General features: G+C 39.8%; 1 protein-coding gene across 3 annotated transcripts in view; it reads left to right on the top strand.

Moving 5' to 3' along the window:
- PCDH19 (protocadherin 19) overlaps positions 1 to 15,734 on the top strand; it is a gene marked incomplete at both ends in the record, with an annotated part of 108,350 nt that overhangs the window by 42,262 nt on the left and 50,354 nt on the right. The window lies entirely within an intron of this gene.

Below are 15,734 nucleotides of genomic sequence, written 5' to 3'. Positions count from 1 at the left end.
ATAGCGCTGGATTTTCTGTGACTTTTTTGTCTTTTGACCTGGGGCTGATGGCTTTGTCATTTTACTCAGCCTTTATTTAGTACAGTCAAATCTGATTAATTGAGACTAACTTGAGGGAAGGCCAGTCGGAATTATAGATAGAAATGAAATGCAATTTTATTACTTTCAAGTTCATAGAGCAATAAGAAGTAGACTAACAAAGCCCTTGCCAGGAAGTTTTGCCAAGTAGAAGTCCTTGGATCTTCTTTAATGAATAAATAAGAATGATGTGCAATTAACATATTTATTGTTTGTAAATTGCTTCTAAAGTGCTTAAAAACAATTTATTCTCTTGAGTGGTTTAAACACTTCCCTTGTAATCTTGTTTACACCATAATTTGCCCAGCAAACGTTTTAAAAAATAGATACAGCAGCCTAGCTCTATCAGAATGATCACCAAATGTGAATTAGTGACATCTGAACTACAAAGGTATGACTCCAACACGGTGAAGCAAGTAAGCCTGAGAATGATGCTTTGAGGAAGTGGGCAGAGCAGATTCCTCCTTTCCTACTTAGTTGTTAGTCACAGAGGCAGGACCTCAGTCCTATGCAGAGATGAGAAAAGCTCCCTCACCAGGAAGCAACACTTGCTATCAGTCTAGCCCCCCTCAGTGGTCTAATGCCAGTTTCCACTGAGGCAGTAAAAATGAGCAAATTTACCTTTTCAATAATTTCAGTATGATCAAACAATCCCCAGTGGGCAAAACTAATAGAAGATACTGTATTTTGATTGTAGTTTATCTCTAGCAATTATAGATGAGCAATTTAAGTGGCAACAAAGCAAGTCATTTGCTAGAATGAGGCTGTATTTCATCGAGCTTTATCATTAGACTTTTTTCGGATCACTCAGCTAAAGACAGTCTGTTTCCTTGGGTGGATCATACATCCTCTTTCTGCAGTATCCTGAGGAACAATTACTTTTCTTAATGATAGGACATTGACAAAAAATGATTTACAAACATCATTTGCACTAAATTTTACTTTTCCCTCCCTTTAGAAATTTTGTTGATGGAATTTACAGCATTAGGTTTTACTCTTTGGGGACTTCTTAGAAGAAATAAGAGGAAGGAGCTGGGAAGGTGGAAAGGGATGAGCCCTGGCCTGGGTGCCCAAAGAGATGAGTTCTAAACTTATGTCTGGGTTTCTAATAACCGGCTGTGATGCTTTGAGGGTGGTGGTGAGGTTCCCTGGGCCCATTTCCTTGTCTTAAAAATATTGACTGTGTGTGCGTGTGTGCGTGCATGTGTGTGTGAGAGAGAGAGACAGAGACAAAGAGACAGAGAAACAGAGAGATAGCGAGGGAAGAGAGACAGAGAGAAATTAGATACTCTCTAAGATCTTTTTGAGCTTTAATGCTCTCTGAGTATCTGATTCTGTGACGGTCATGAGGCCAAAAGGGAATTTTTCAAAGCCTAGGGCATAGCATGGTCAGACTGCAATAATGATTTCAAGAACCTTTGCAAATGACCACATTTGGCAGAAAAGCAACTGAGGGCTCTATCATGATCTGAAGAAATAATTAATATTGCATAAAAGGATGTATTTCTTTGTAATTTATGAAAGATAGAACTCAGAAGAGACTATAGATTGAAAGCAAAAGCAGTGCTGGCCAACTGGGTTTCCATTTCCTACTGTCTATAAAGTTAGACTGGGTGGAAGGTCCCCTGGTCAGGGAAGCAAGAGTCTCAGGTTCTTGCTCTGACTCTGCCAAAAATTGGCTATTGATTTTGGATTCAAAAACTCTCTGGGCCTCATATTTTCCATCTGTTAAAAAGGGAAAATAATACCTTGCCTATGTACTTCTTAAGACTGTTGTGGTTATTGGAAAAGAGCATAGAGAAAGGCTGTGTGAAAAACAGTCACCATACTGAAACAAGGTGCTATTTAAGAAAATAATTTTTTTTTAATTGGGCCATTGAGAGACACAGCCCTACAGGTGTTTCTCACTGTATTAGATTGTAAAAACTTGCTTTAAATGTGTAGATTGTATCATGTTCATCATGACGTGTATTATACACTGGTATCTTAATGTTAATAAACATACCATTCTAATTTTGTAGGTTCACAAGTGATTCTTTGGATGAATGAAAGAGATGGGTTTACAGGGGTGGGAGACAGAAGGGTAGCTTTAACTTAAGCCAGTCCTCCCTATAATCTAAATTCTTGAGAAATGTTGAAACAAATACAAGTCTAGGAAGCAGAGTAGCCTTTCTTAAAAGAATTTTGCAAATCCTTACATTTCATCTATGGAAGAGACAAATGAGCTCTTCCTATCTGATGGACAGGTCTAACATCAGCTGTTAGCTGACTAGCAAGTAGTGGGTGAGTACGTGCTCTGTTCCAGGAATGGTGACAGGCACTGAAGATACAGACACTAAAGACGTGGTCCTTGCCTTCAAGGAGTTTCCAGTCTCATGGGGCTGACATATAGGTAATAAAATGTATTACATGATGTGATAGAGGTAAGTCTACTCCTTATATTTCGTTAGGTCACCAAGAGCATCACATTTCATAACTGGAGAGTCCTGAGTCACAGGCCAACAGTCTCTCTAAGGCAGCACTGTTCAATAGAACTTTAAGGGATGATGGAAATATCTATATCTGTGCTGTTTAATACGCAAGCCATTAGCCACATTTGCCTACTGAGCACTTGAAAGATGGCTACTGTGATTGAGGAACTAAAAATTTAACTTGATTTTTGCTAATTTAAATTAAAGTACTACATATATTTGTGCTATTGGACATGGTATCTATGCCATTGGACAGCACAGCTCTAAGGAATGGTAGAATGAGCCCACAGTAGGCTCCAGGGTGGTCCTGAGTTGAACTCTCTCATTTCTTTGGAACTTAGAAGGCCCTGGTCAAGCTGCTCCAGCCCTTTAACCATGTTTTTCTATCCACACACTACACTAGGTTTTGAATGGCTCCTTTCCAGCTGACTGCTCTGAATTATGCATGCTAATGTGCTTTACTTAATCCTGGGATGAGGTTTTCTTTTTTTCTTCCTTCCTTCCTTCCTTCCTTTCTTCCTTCCTTCCTTCCTTCCTTCCTTCCTTTCTTTCTTTCTTTCCTCCTTCCTTCCTTCCCCCCTCCCTCCCTCCCCCTCTTCCTCCCTCCCTCTCTCTCTTTCTTTCTCTTTCTTTCTTTCTTTCTTTCTTTCTTTCTTTCTTTCTTTCTTTCTTTCTTTCTTTCTTTCTTTCTTTTTTCTTCCTTTCTTTCATCTTCCCTTTCCCTCCCTCCCTCCCTCCCTCCCTTTCTTTCTTTCTTTTTCTTTCTTTCTTCCTTCCTTCCTTCTTTTTAAAAAGAGATTCCATGACAGTTCAATCATAACAGGGGAAGCAAATGGGGCAAAGGAAAACTAGTTTATAAAGTATTTTAAAGTGTCTCAAATCTTGCCTTTCACATAATTTCAGATGTTATGAGGTCATTTCAACTCTCTTTAGATGAGTTGTCTTTCTCTCTCTCTCTCCACACACACACACACACACACACACACACACACACACACACACACACACTCCAGCTAAGGTGTTGAATCAGCAATTAGAGAAGTTGGGTTCATGTATATATATTTTTATCTCTCATGCCAGAAAACAAGACTGTTCACTGCATTCTTTCTTTTTCTGATAGTACAGTTAAGGGGAGAATGAGATAAAATATCCTAGTAGGAAACCTCAGAAAAAAACTATTCATGATGTTGAATGGAAATTTAGTTGCAAATAGAAATGAGTATTCAAGAGAGATCAAGTTTATAACCTGATAATCAGATGACCTGTCATTTGTCTGGAAGTTCACTTTTAGAAAGCACCTGCACATTTATTATTTTATTTGATCCTAATAACAACTCTGTAAGATAGTTAGGACAGGTGCTATTTCCATTTTATAGATTAAGAAATTGCAGGTCAGAGAGGTTCAGTGATTTCTGTAAGGTCACACAGCTATTTTTACCTTGAAGGTTCTGTATTTGGAGGGTTTCTAGGACTTTTCTTTGAATAGTCTGTGTTCTTTTCTAAGCTTAAAACAACCTGAAGAAACAATCACCAGGGTGACTTATGGCCCTAACTGAGCTGTGTCGACCAGGAACAAGCATTTTTTAATATGGAGACACAAAAACACAACCCTCTTTCCCTCACAAAAATTATATGTAATCTGCGTGTACCTGTATGTGTGTTATGAATGAAGATATGACTGCCCGCACCTGTTTGTACTGGTTGAACCCCAAACAAAATCTTTCTTTGTTATCAAGTAGACAGAAGTATTGGGCAGACCAGGATGAGGAGTGAGTGTGCTAGAAATGGAGAAAGAGCTGAGAAAACCATAATTCAAAAAGAGTCATGTACCACAATGTTCATTGCAGCTCTATTTACAATAGCCAGGACTTGGAAGCAACCTAAGTGTCCACTGACAGATGAATGGATAAAGAAGATGTGGCACATATATACAATGGAATATTACTCAGCCATAAAAAGCAACGAAATTGAGTTATTTGTAGTGAGGTGGATGGACCTAGAGTCTGTCATACAGAGTGAAGTAAGTCAGAAAGAGAAAAACAAATACCATATGCTAACACATATATATGGAATCTTAAAAAAAAAAAGGTTCTGAAGAACCTAGGGGCAGGACAGGAATAAAGACAGAGATGTAGAGAATGGACTTGAGGACACGGGAAGGGGGAAGGGTAAGCGGGGATGAAGTGAGAGAGTGGTAGTGTATATATGGACATATATACACTACCAAGTGTAAAATAGATAGCTAGTGGGAAGCAGCCTCATAGCACAGGGAGATCAGCTCAGTGTTTTGTGACCACCTAGAGGGGTGGGATAGGGAGGGTGGGAGGGAGGGAGATGCAAGAGGGAAGAGATATGGGGACATATGTATATGTATAACTGATTCAGTTTGTTATAAAGCAGAAACTAACACACCATTGTAAAGCAATTATACTCCAGTAAAAATGTTAAAAAAAAAAGAAACCAATGCAGCCAAAATAAATAAATAAATTTATTTATTTTAAAAAAAAGAGTATTTGGAAGACTGGCCAGGAGAAAGCTGGGGAGGGAGGACACTAAGAACTGTGTGGAGAAAGCAACATAGAAGTTACTTGTACAGGTTGAGTGGTAGGACTCCCAGGCACAGTACAGTGTTATGTTTCTGACAGCATTAAGTTTTTTTTAGACAGTTAATTTTGGAATTGTTCCTGGTTTTTGCTGCTGAGAGTCTGATGGGAGAGAGAAGGTGAGGTGTTCCCCCTCATTATTTCTTAATCTTCCTGCAGGAGGAAATTGCTCTAGTTGTGTTCACTGCCCTTGAACCTGTCATGTTCAAGCAGGCTAGGGTATTTTTTTTCTCCCAAATAGTACATCCAGTCAGCCAGTCTTAATTACTTCTATTTCATTGCATTTCCCAGAATCCTAATGAGGTGTGGCCTAGTGGTGTGAGTGCAGGACCTGCAGTGAGAAATTTTGAATTCTAGTTGCAGATGTGACACTGCTTCTCTTTAGCAGAGGGCAAGTCTCTTAACGTGTTTTGTCGTGCTGTTAATGGGGTTACTAATATTTATTTAACTTATAGTAGCAGGAGAATTAACTAGTTAATGTTGGTTAAAAGGGAAAAAAAGAAAAAAGGGCAAGTTTTTGTGTATCGTGTTCATTTCCAAATGCTAATTCTTTCAGGATGATATTGACAGGAGGCACCTGCTCTATTGCACTTATCAAGCACCTCCTGGAAGTCTTGCTGGATGGATGAGAAGCAAAATTCTGTGCCATGACCTCTGTAGAAAATGTAGCTACCTTCAGGCCCAGTTTCTAACCTGGGTGTCTGTTTTCTGCCCATCTAAGAATATTCCTCTATCTTATGGTTTCTCAAAGGTTAAGTACATTTTTTTCTCTCTCCTGAAACTCTTTTTAAACTTTCTGAAATTCTTTGTGAAAAATGTTTCATATACATGCAAGGTGCTTTAGTAATTGTTCTGTTGGTGCATTGCATAACTACATTACAGATTTCTGATACTCTGACAATTTCAAACTGCTCATAATATTAGCCACTTTTCAAGGTGTAATCATGGATTTACTGTGCATGGTTGCCAGCATTCTTAACGTCAGATAGTAGCCTTTTGATTAATCTCTGTTTAAAAAATCAGGTCAAATTCCAGCCTACCCTCACCACCCCCACCCTGGCATAAAACAAGAAGATCTGTTAGGATTTGGGAGGACAGGTAGGGGTTTTGAAAGAATGAGTAAACATTTCCATTACTTCCTTGAATCAGTCCTCTTCCTATTGCTTCTCATTGATGCTTCATGAGGTGATGCCAAAGTGTAAGCTCTGTCTTGTCTCCAACACTGATTTGCTGCAATGCTTGTTTTAAGTCACTAGAAATTGGAGGTTACTGTGGATTTCCTTCAGTGCCTAATAATTTCAACAAAACCAAATGCCTTTATTTAAACTCCAGTCATAATTAGAGGGTTGCCAATGTTAAGCAACCGATGGAGTCTGATTTTGAGAAATGTTTATTGTGCCTCATTAAATTTGAAATTAGTACTTAAGATCAGAAATAAATAATCTGTTTATATTTTGGTAGTGGATGCTGTGTGTGCACACCCTTTCCTTTATGCATCCCAGTGAACTGAGACACCCCTGTGTTTGCCATGGTGGTAATCAAAATAGCTACACCAAAAGAGGACTATGGAGGATTTCATTGACGACAAACAAGAAAACGATCTATTGAGTTGCATCTAATTAGAAAACATTAATATTAGAAGCTAACACATTCACTATTTCTAAGATGGTATATAACTCGGTTTTTTTTTGTCAGCATGATCACACATTACTGGCTTGAGCAACAAGCCAATACAAGGGAAATGAATTAAGAATGGTATGCCAAAGGCTGTTACTCCTTCACGCTTAAATAAGCTTGTGGAGACAACTGGGTTTTAAGTGATGTATAATATAAATAATGAGATTGGGGCTGGAACTGGATTTGGGGGTGTTGTTTTGGCCCACAGGCACAGGGCCACACACTGCTTTCCCTCCAAATATTATGAAAGTTTTTCAGCTGGCAAGGCTTGCTCAATAGAAATTGTACTCTGCAGGCAGTCAAGGCTCTGTAGCTGCTAAGTAGTAGAGAATTGAGACCAATGAAATAGAATTTAGCAGAAATGTACCAGCTCAGAGTGCTGGACCTTCTCTAAGCCAGGAGGGCTTAAAGATAGGCTGGATTCAGGAGAGCTCATACGGTGGATCCATGGGCCATTGCTTGTGGGACATCTTATATTGGTTTCTAACTGTCAGTTAGACCAGCTTTACCAAATCATAGCTTCTGAAGTTGAAGCTACCCCATAAGTCATCACTAGTCATCTTAGGTCACCTTGTAAAGATGGTTGTAAATGCCTCTAAAGGACAATTGAAATGGTCACCAATGTTGCAGGGAAGAAAGTGGCTCATTCCTGGATCCTTTGGGCTATGTGACTGGGTCCTCCATCTAGGTCTGGAGAACTTTCTCCAGTTAGTGTGTGCCAAATTTTTCTTTTGTCTATCTGCTACACTATACTCTCCTGACCCACTCACTGAAAGTAGCCAAGAAAGTCATTCAGAGAAAAATAGGTATAAAGCCGGCTAATCACTTCCCTGATGTTTCCATCTTGTGTTTTCTTTCCATCTCAGTAGTAGGTAATGCCAAGAACAGTGTTCCTGGGGATTTTTCTTGTTTTTGTGACTTGTTCTAGCTGAGTCAGTATTTAACGTGGCTGTAGCACTTAACCTGTGTGTTTGTTTTCTTGGCTGTTTAAGGGGGAGAGTAACAATTGGCACCTGCTTGTAAAGTACTTTAATATTTGGGGATGAAAGGCACTCTGAGCCTGCAAAATAGCTTTAATGTGTTGTAGTTACATATTTGGGGATGGTGATTGGTCTTCAGGGTTTGTTCCATTGGTGAATGTGGTTGATAGCTATTTACTTCTCAGGTTGAATTTTGTTTATGTGGGATGAGATAGTATGACTCATGTGATTGGGTTAGTCATTTTATTTAAACTACTTGTATCCACACCGAAGTCTTGTTGATTTTGCATTCCTGTGTAGAATAGGCATTAACTGGTTCCTCAGAGCTTTTTATAAGCAGATATTATTTTAAAGTGCACTGTGACCCGCAGAGGACTTAGAAAATGGTCCCAGAGCCTTATTCAGAAGCCTGTTCTTATCTATATAATGGGGTGGTGCTTAGCCTGGTCATTCAGTAGGCTCTTTGCCTCTGAATTACATGGATTCCTGAAGAAAGCTGCTAGGTTTCTCAAGGAGGCCTTTGTAGTAAAATTTGCACTGGGCTGCTCTTCTAAAGTCACAACTTTGACCCAATAAAAGATGAGGGTGGAGAAAAGTGATTTCCCTAAGCTGCCTTTGTCACCTCTATGTAGTCTGACCACATCAATGGTGCCAGTGGAATTTTAGCAGTGATGACAAAAGGCCACCAAGAGGGGAACTCTTTCAACTTGACTTGGATGTTAACTAAATGGGCTGTGTCTACCACTGATAGCCCTGTCCTGAAAGCCATTGGAATCCTAGAGTTCCCTTCCACATGCAGAAAAGTAGCTGCCACGCTGTCAATCTGTGGCTCAGAAGTCTACAGATAAGGCAAAGCCTTATCACAGAAATTTTATCTACCCCTGGTTTGGAAACAGTATCATGTGTCACTACTGCCATTCCCAGAGATATGGCAGGACTGACGGATGATGGGCAGGAAGCACCTAACTGTGGCATCTTATCCTTGGCAGTTATATCCAGACTACTGTGTATTTATAAGGTCATAGTTGAAAGTGAGGAGAGAAAACAAACTGTAACTACAGAAGACAGTGGGCAGAATAGATACTTTCTGAAGAAACAAGACCACCTTGGACTAATAGAATTGGTCACCTGCTTTAACTGCAATAAGAAGCTTCATTCTAAACCTCTTCCATTTATTCTCTGGTCTTTCATTGATGGATTCATTACATGAGTACTTGCTAAGTGTCCAGCATTGTGGCAGTGACACTTCAAATGAAAGCTTCCAATCCAGTTGGAGGATGAACTGACATGCTACACACTGAAGTAATCATAGAACCTGAGGAAATTCATAACTACATCACACAGTCTGTACACTAAGTGCTGAGAACACGCTAAGCTATGTGGGATGATCAGGGATGTAGACATATTAGAAATGAAGGAAATGAGATATGAGGGAAATAGAGGACTTGTGTTGGATGACTGCTTAGCTAAAGATTTAATTTAGATTTAGTGCTAAATGTAACAGGGAACCACTGAAAGGGTTCTTTGAGGCCTTGCAAAGAGAAATGCTGTGATGAAAATAGTGGGTGAGGAATATTATCCACATAACGTTTTGCAAAATGGGCTAGAGGAAAAGGCAAATGGAACTGAAGAAGTAGTGTCACAAGGTGATGAAAGCTGTTGAAGTAGAGCCAAAAGGACGTATACACATGCTATTTCTAAGAACTTCATAAGTTTTATAACTCATTTGATAGGAGAGGGATGTGGTTTGTACTTGTGATATGGGTTTGTACATGTAACAAATATAAAGGCCAAATCCGCCTATGTGCATCACCTACTACCATCAAGCCACTAGGATGCTACTTAGTTCCATAAAGTTGCAGTGTAATTCCCAAAGTTGCACTCCATAGCCTCTGTACAAGTATATGCATGTGTCTGCAGGTGTATGTGCCTCTGTGTGTGTGTGTTTCATGTTTTTCTGAATGGCTGACATTTTAACCATCCCCAGCAAGAGGTCTATCAATTTGTGACCTCCTTACCGGTACAGCCTATATCTTTTTTTTCATCCTCAGGGTTTGGTGCATGTGTTTTGAATGGATGAATGAATAGATGAATCAGTGCGTGAACAAGACCCATTTTGTTTTAGAATCCTACAATTTGAGGGGGCTCGAAGGGAACATTGGCATCATTTGGGTTATTCTCTTCATTTCCTAGATAGATAAATTAAGGCTTCAAGAGGAATCAAGTGATTTATTCAAGGCCATCAACGAGTCAGTGACAAACATGAGGAGGGAATTCAGGTCACCCCACTACACCACCTAGCTTACTATCGTCAAACCGCGTGTGTGTGTGCATGAGAATTAGTGCTGGTGTGTACATAGGCATGGCTAGTGGAAGTTTATTTAGCTTGTTTTCCAGTTCAGGGTAAATATGAGCTTTCTAGTGATGGCAGCTCTGGGGATGGTGCCTTTTATTCCATCTTTACTAATTCCTCCTCCAGCTTTTGTTGTCTGGATGGATGTCTTTGAATATACATTCTAACTGGAGGCATGTTGACTTTGTTTTTATATAGAATTTACATTTTAATTTTTATGTGTTGAGGATAGTAAGGAGGAAAAAGTCATTTTTCAATTCATTTTCTAAAAACGCCTTTGTGAGGAGATGCCATTTGAACATCTAAAGCAGCAATCGCTTTTAGAAAAAGGTTATGCATCTTATCATTATTGATCAAGAACCAGCATTTAAAAATCATTTTGCTGTGCATCTGATTTAGGATTCCAGTTTTCCTATTTGTTTTGATAAGATGACTGAGTGAAAAATTAAAAAGAATTAGTTAGCAGATCGCAGTTATAATGCTTTTCAGTTTGATGGGACTTTTAAAGTGTAATTTAAAATGGCTGTTCATTTTCAAATGAAAACCTTAAGGTTTGATGAATCTCTTGTTTTCATCTCAGCATCTGTAACCTTCTTTAACTTTGTAGCATGACCTGGGGATTTGTGCCGCTGGGCAAATATTCTAGTCCTGGATATCTGCATTTATTGGGCTTGTTTCTCCTTAGGGCTGAAGTCTCTCCTGGTGATAAATGTGGTGCTGAGAGAGTCGCAGTCACTCTTCCAGAGACTAGGGCACAACTTAGTGAACTGTGAAAGTAATGCAAAATGACAGTTAAAGTAGGGCATTCTGGTACCTTGGGGGCCTGACAAAGTGGAAGTATTTGACTTCAGATGTGCCAGACTCATTAACATAATAACATACTACCCACCCCAAAGTCTCTCTAGAAACCTCCCATATCCAGAAAGGAGCTGCGAGTAGAAAGTAGTTAGCAAAGAAGGCTCCTGAGCAGGTAAAAAAACAAACAACAACAAAACCCAAAACATTACACAGAAGTCCCTATAGTAAAGATCACGTCATTTCCCTCTCAGAAAAACATCTCAGCTCTCTACCCAGAACTTAACTCTCATTTTCTAGACTGTTCTAATAATTATATAGTTTCCAAGACAGCAGAGTGGAAATATCAAACTTGAAACAGAAGAGGAGCTGCTTTTGATATACTAATAGTACTGAGAAGTAACAATATTGAGTGTTTTATAGCAAGTTGGTGGGAGACATATGTTAAAAATTAAAGGTAAGAACTCAAAAAACACAGTGCTTTGGGGTCAGTGAGTGTACAGGCAAAACCTGCACGGTACAGTGATTTATGTTTAGAAAGGTTCTTCTAAGGAACCAATAAGGAACTGTGTGATAACGTTCAAAAAGAAGGCAGAATGGGTAGGATTTTAAATCAAAGTTTTAGTCCTTAGAGGAGAAAGCACTAAGCTATCTAAAAAACTGTGCTATCCAGGGGCTTCCCAGGCTTCCCTGGTGGCGCAGTGGTTGAGAATCCGCCTGCCAATGCAGGGGACACGGGTTCGTGCCCAGGTCCAGGAGGATCCCACATGCAGCGGAGCAGCTAGGCCTGTGAGCCATGGCCGCGGAGCCTGCGCGTCCGGAGCCTGTGCTCTGCAACGGGAGAGGCCACAACAGTGAGAGGCCCGCGTACTGCAAAAACAAACAAACAAACAAACAAACAAAAAACAAAAAAAAACCCTCTGCTATCCAGAAGTATTTATTCTTTAGGTTTTCAGAAAATCAAGATTTTATTAAACCTAAACAAAGTGAGAAGTCTGCTCTCAGTGAATCCTAGGATAAGGAATTCTAATTAGAGAAGGGATTTGGGAGAAATATATTAAATGATAGGAAAGTGACTCTTATTTACCACTGAGACAGAAAATAAAAGTTTGCTCTAGACCCATTTTTTTTTCTAACGTCAAGATTTAGGTTTTTCAGAAACAAATATTCTTGTCTCTTTGTTGTGTTCCTGTGTTAACTTGGCTGTCTCATTAGAGATGGGGACATTTCCTAGTGAAATTAATGTGACATTTAGAGAAAATTTCCCCTCTCAAATGTTTTATGTTATTTGCCATTTAGAATACTTAGAGAGGGGATTGGAATAATGTCAAGCAAATTTTGATTAAATAAGGCTAACCAGGAGCGAATACATTCATGCAAAAAAGAAAAGCTCTTCTATTATTTCTTAAAAAGTGTATTTCTGTTGTCATTCTTTATCTTCTATTGAGATCACCTTGGCAGATAATCTGACAAAAGAGATCCATCTTCTAAACAGCTGAGCTTGCCTTAGAAAACACAGCACATCAAGTCAAAGCCTGTGGCCCATCTTTTGCTCAGGAGAGTTCTCCACTCTGGATGTCTGTTAGAATTACCTGGGAAGCTTTTAAAAAAAATACTAATGCCTGGGCCCCATTCCATGCCAATTACCTCAGAATCTCTTGGAGTGGGACCTTCACAACAGTATTAAAAAAAAATTCCCTAGTTGATTCTAATGTGCAGTTAGGGCTGAGAATCACCGGCTTAAGGCATGCAAACTATTCATTAAGAAAAGATTATTTCCTTCTTCAGGGTGGTCTGAGTCTCATTGTTTGCTCTACCTGAAGTGTGAAAAAAAATTACTCTTTCAGTGCACAGTTGGGTTTGAGCACACGCCTTGAATCGGTATGAGCAAGAACACTTGATGTTAGTATACCCTGACCCATAAAAGGCCATCTATGGCCAGTTAGCTCAGTTGTTTGGATTATAGTTCTAATGAGGCCAGAATAGTGTATCCTACCCAATTAGAATAATTCTGTTGCATACGTTGTTTCCATAACGCTAACCAAGCTGCCTCACAAAGAAACCTGATACTGATTAAAGAGGCAAAAGACAATGGGTGACTCAGTATAGTACCATCCATTATGGGAAAATCAGTTCTAGTAACCTGCCTCATGAACAGTACTTCTAATTGCATGAGGATGCAGCATGGGCCATCTGTCCATTATGGTTGGTGCTGGTTTGGGGAATGGAGTATTTACATTTGAAGGCCAGGACCCACGAGAATGGGAGGGGGGTTTACTCTTTTAGACTAAGAAAAAGGAGAAAGATAGGAAGGTGATAAGCTTCAATGATACTCTCCTACCTACAGTGGCAGATCATGGCTGGCTTTTCTGCCCAGGTTAACCCATCTGTATATCACAGCAAGGGAAAGAGAATTGGTTTCCATAAGCAAGCCTTTTAGACCTGTGTGCTCTTTTAACTCAGTGCCTGTGAGTGGGAATCCTCAAGGTGAGATATATTATTCCATTAGGACCAAGAAGTAGTACAGTCACCAGGGATAAATTTGTATGGTTTTGCTTATTTGCCCAGAGTTCTGGCACCGTGCCTGGAGGTCACATCTCCACAGGGCTCCATATTTGATGCACAGTGCACACAGATTGGACACCCTCATATGCAAGTCTATGTAAAATATTCTACTTGAAAACTGGCTTCTTTAACATGACAATATCTTGGGATGTTGCTCATGCTTTCCCTGCAAAGCCAGTATCCTCTTTTCTTTTACATCTGTTTCTCTATCTATTAACTTTCTTGAAAAAATGATTTAGGAAGTTTGGAGGCTGAGATGGAATGTATGCACGTTACTCTTTTATTGCCCGAATGTGGTCAAATCCCTGCTCCTACTCAGGGATCCAGGTTCTGTAGAAAGCAGAGGATAAGGGTTTCCATCATTCCCACAATGAGTCATGATAAATGCACTTGAAATTCCCCTTTGGATTTGTGTTCCATTATGCCTATTTTATAGAGGAGTAAAATGAGACACATAGAAATTAAGTAATTTGTCCCGGTTGTACAAACTAATAATTAAACTCCTGAGTGCTTAATCAATTCCCTGTTTTATTTGGATAGAATGCTTTTGGGGGGGCGGTTAGGAGATTTCCACTTATTAAATTATATATTGTACTGAATATCATAGAAAAGCACATTTACCCAACACCATTTTTGCATTTTATGTTTGTATAAAAATCAGTTCAAGAAGTGTTTGTTGGTTGACTGACTGATGGACAACCTCTTCCAGCATTGTATTCCCCATGCACCTTCAAGTTTGCTTCCTCCTTCTGTAATTATGTTTGCAACAATTTCAGCCTCCATTTTCTTATGAACAAATTAGAAATGAACTAACCCTTTTGATTTTCACTCTCCCAATCCATTCCTTCCAACAGCACAAAAACTTACTTGTGGTTTTCATTAAAGGGGATTTTATCCTCTAGATAAAAGCAGTGTGGGTGGATATTATACAGCTCATCTTCAAATAAGGGGCATGTGGAGGGCATGGGCATGCCTGAGTAAGTACAGGGCAGTGATGGGATTTAGTTTTCTTCTCCATACGTTCTTCCTTCTTTCTCTCACCTACTCTCCACCCCCATCCCCACTTACTCTAGATACTTAGGGTCCCTATCCTGACTATTGGCTGTTTGGTGCTCATGTGGTAGTTAGGTCTGCTATCACCTGTCCTGTTTTCCCCTCTACCAAATTCTGAGCTCCTTGAAACATAAAGCTGCATCTAAGAGCCTAGCGACAGTAGTCATCGGAAAGGAATGTACTATTTTGTTAGCTCGACAGCTATTGTGTTTCCTTTCCCAGGCACTTTCAGTTGAAGTGATTTCAGAAGGCCCTAAGGAATGGTGAGAATGGTGAGAATTTCTGGTAGACTGGCAGGAGAGTGGAGGAGATGTGTTTGGACATTTTTCAGTTTATACAATGGTTCAAGGAGAGTAGTACTTTAGTGTTAGAGGTAAGATCCACTTTACTGGACTTTCAGTTACTTCAGTGTTGACTTTTCCCTGTGTTCCCCCTTCTAAGGCTGCCCCCCCTTCAATCCACCCCCAACCTCTGGATGCTCATCAGCTGTTAGCCCATCTCTTTCATCTGGCAGGTATTCTGCATTTGCTTTTGTAAAACCATTGTTCAGGCAGTCTGCTGTAACCAGATTAGACAGTGGTGTTTTAATGATAGGAACGTGCTATGATAGGTTTGCTTGCAAACTTCATGTTTCACATGAAAGGCTTTGGCACCCCCTGTGGACTGCCCTTCATCCCGTTTTAGGCATAATACTTGTTTGCCTTTATGTCTGTGATAAAACGAAGGCCTTCCTGTATAACCAGTGCTGAGCAAAATGTCTTAAAACAAAGGGAAGTGCAGTTTAAATCCACAGTGATTACCTTGCTTGCATTTCCATATCTATGGAATACATATTTTAACATGTTAATTATCTACTACTAATAAAAATACCTTTGAACTTCCAGTCAATTTGATGGGCACAGAATTGTGTCCACTGGGGAATGGGAAGCAATTAGTTTCTGTAAAGATTTTGGGTCATGCTGTATCTTCCCTAAGTGGTTGCATGGTCAGTAGCCAGGCATATTCTAGGGGATGTTTGTGTCAAGTTCATCTTCATCTGCCTGGGAGAGCTGCCTCCACAGAGCCCCCAGGGCCCCAAGGAGGTGGCAGGCATTCGTCAGGCTGTTGCACCACTATGGCCTTGGTTTCTGATTCATTCATTGCCTCTTGCCCAGTAGAA

This window comes from Grampus griseus (genome assembly GCF_964374135.1).
Source record: "Grampus griseus genome assembly, chromosome: X".
NCBI classification, from domain to species: Eukaryota; Metazoa; Chordata; class Mammalia; order Artiodactyla; family Delphinidae; genus Grampus; species Grampus griseus.
Note: the sequence above shows the minus strand (reverse complement) of the source record. Positions and strands in the feature narration are given on the sequence as shown.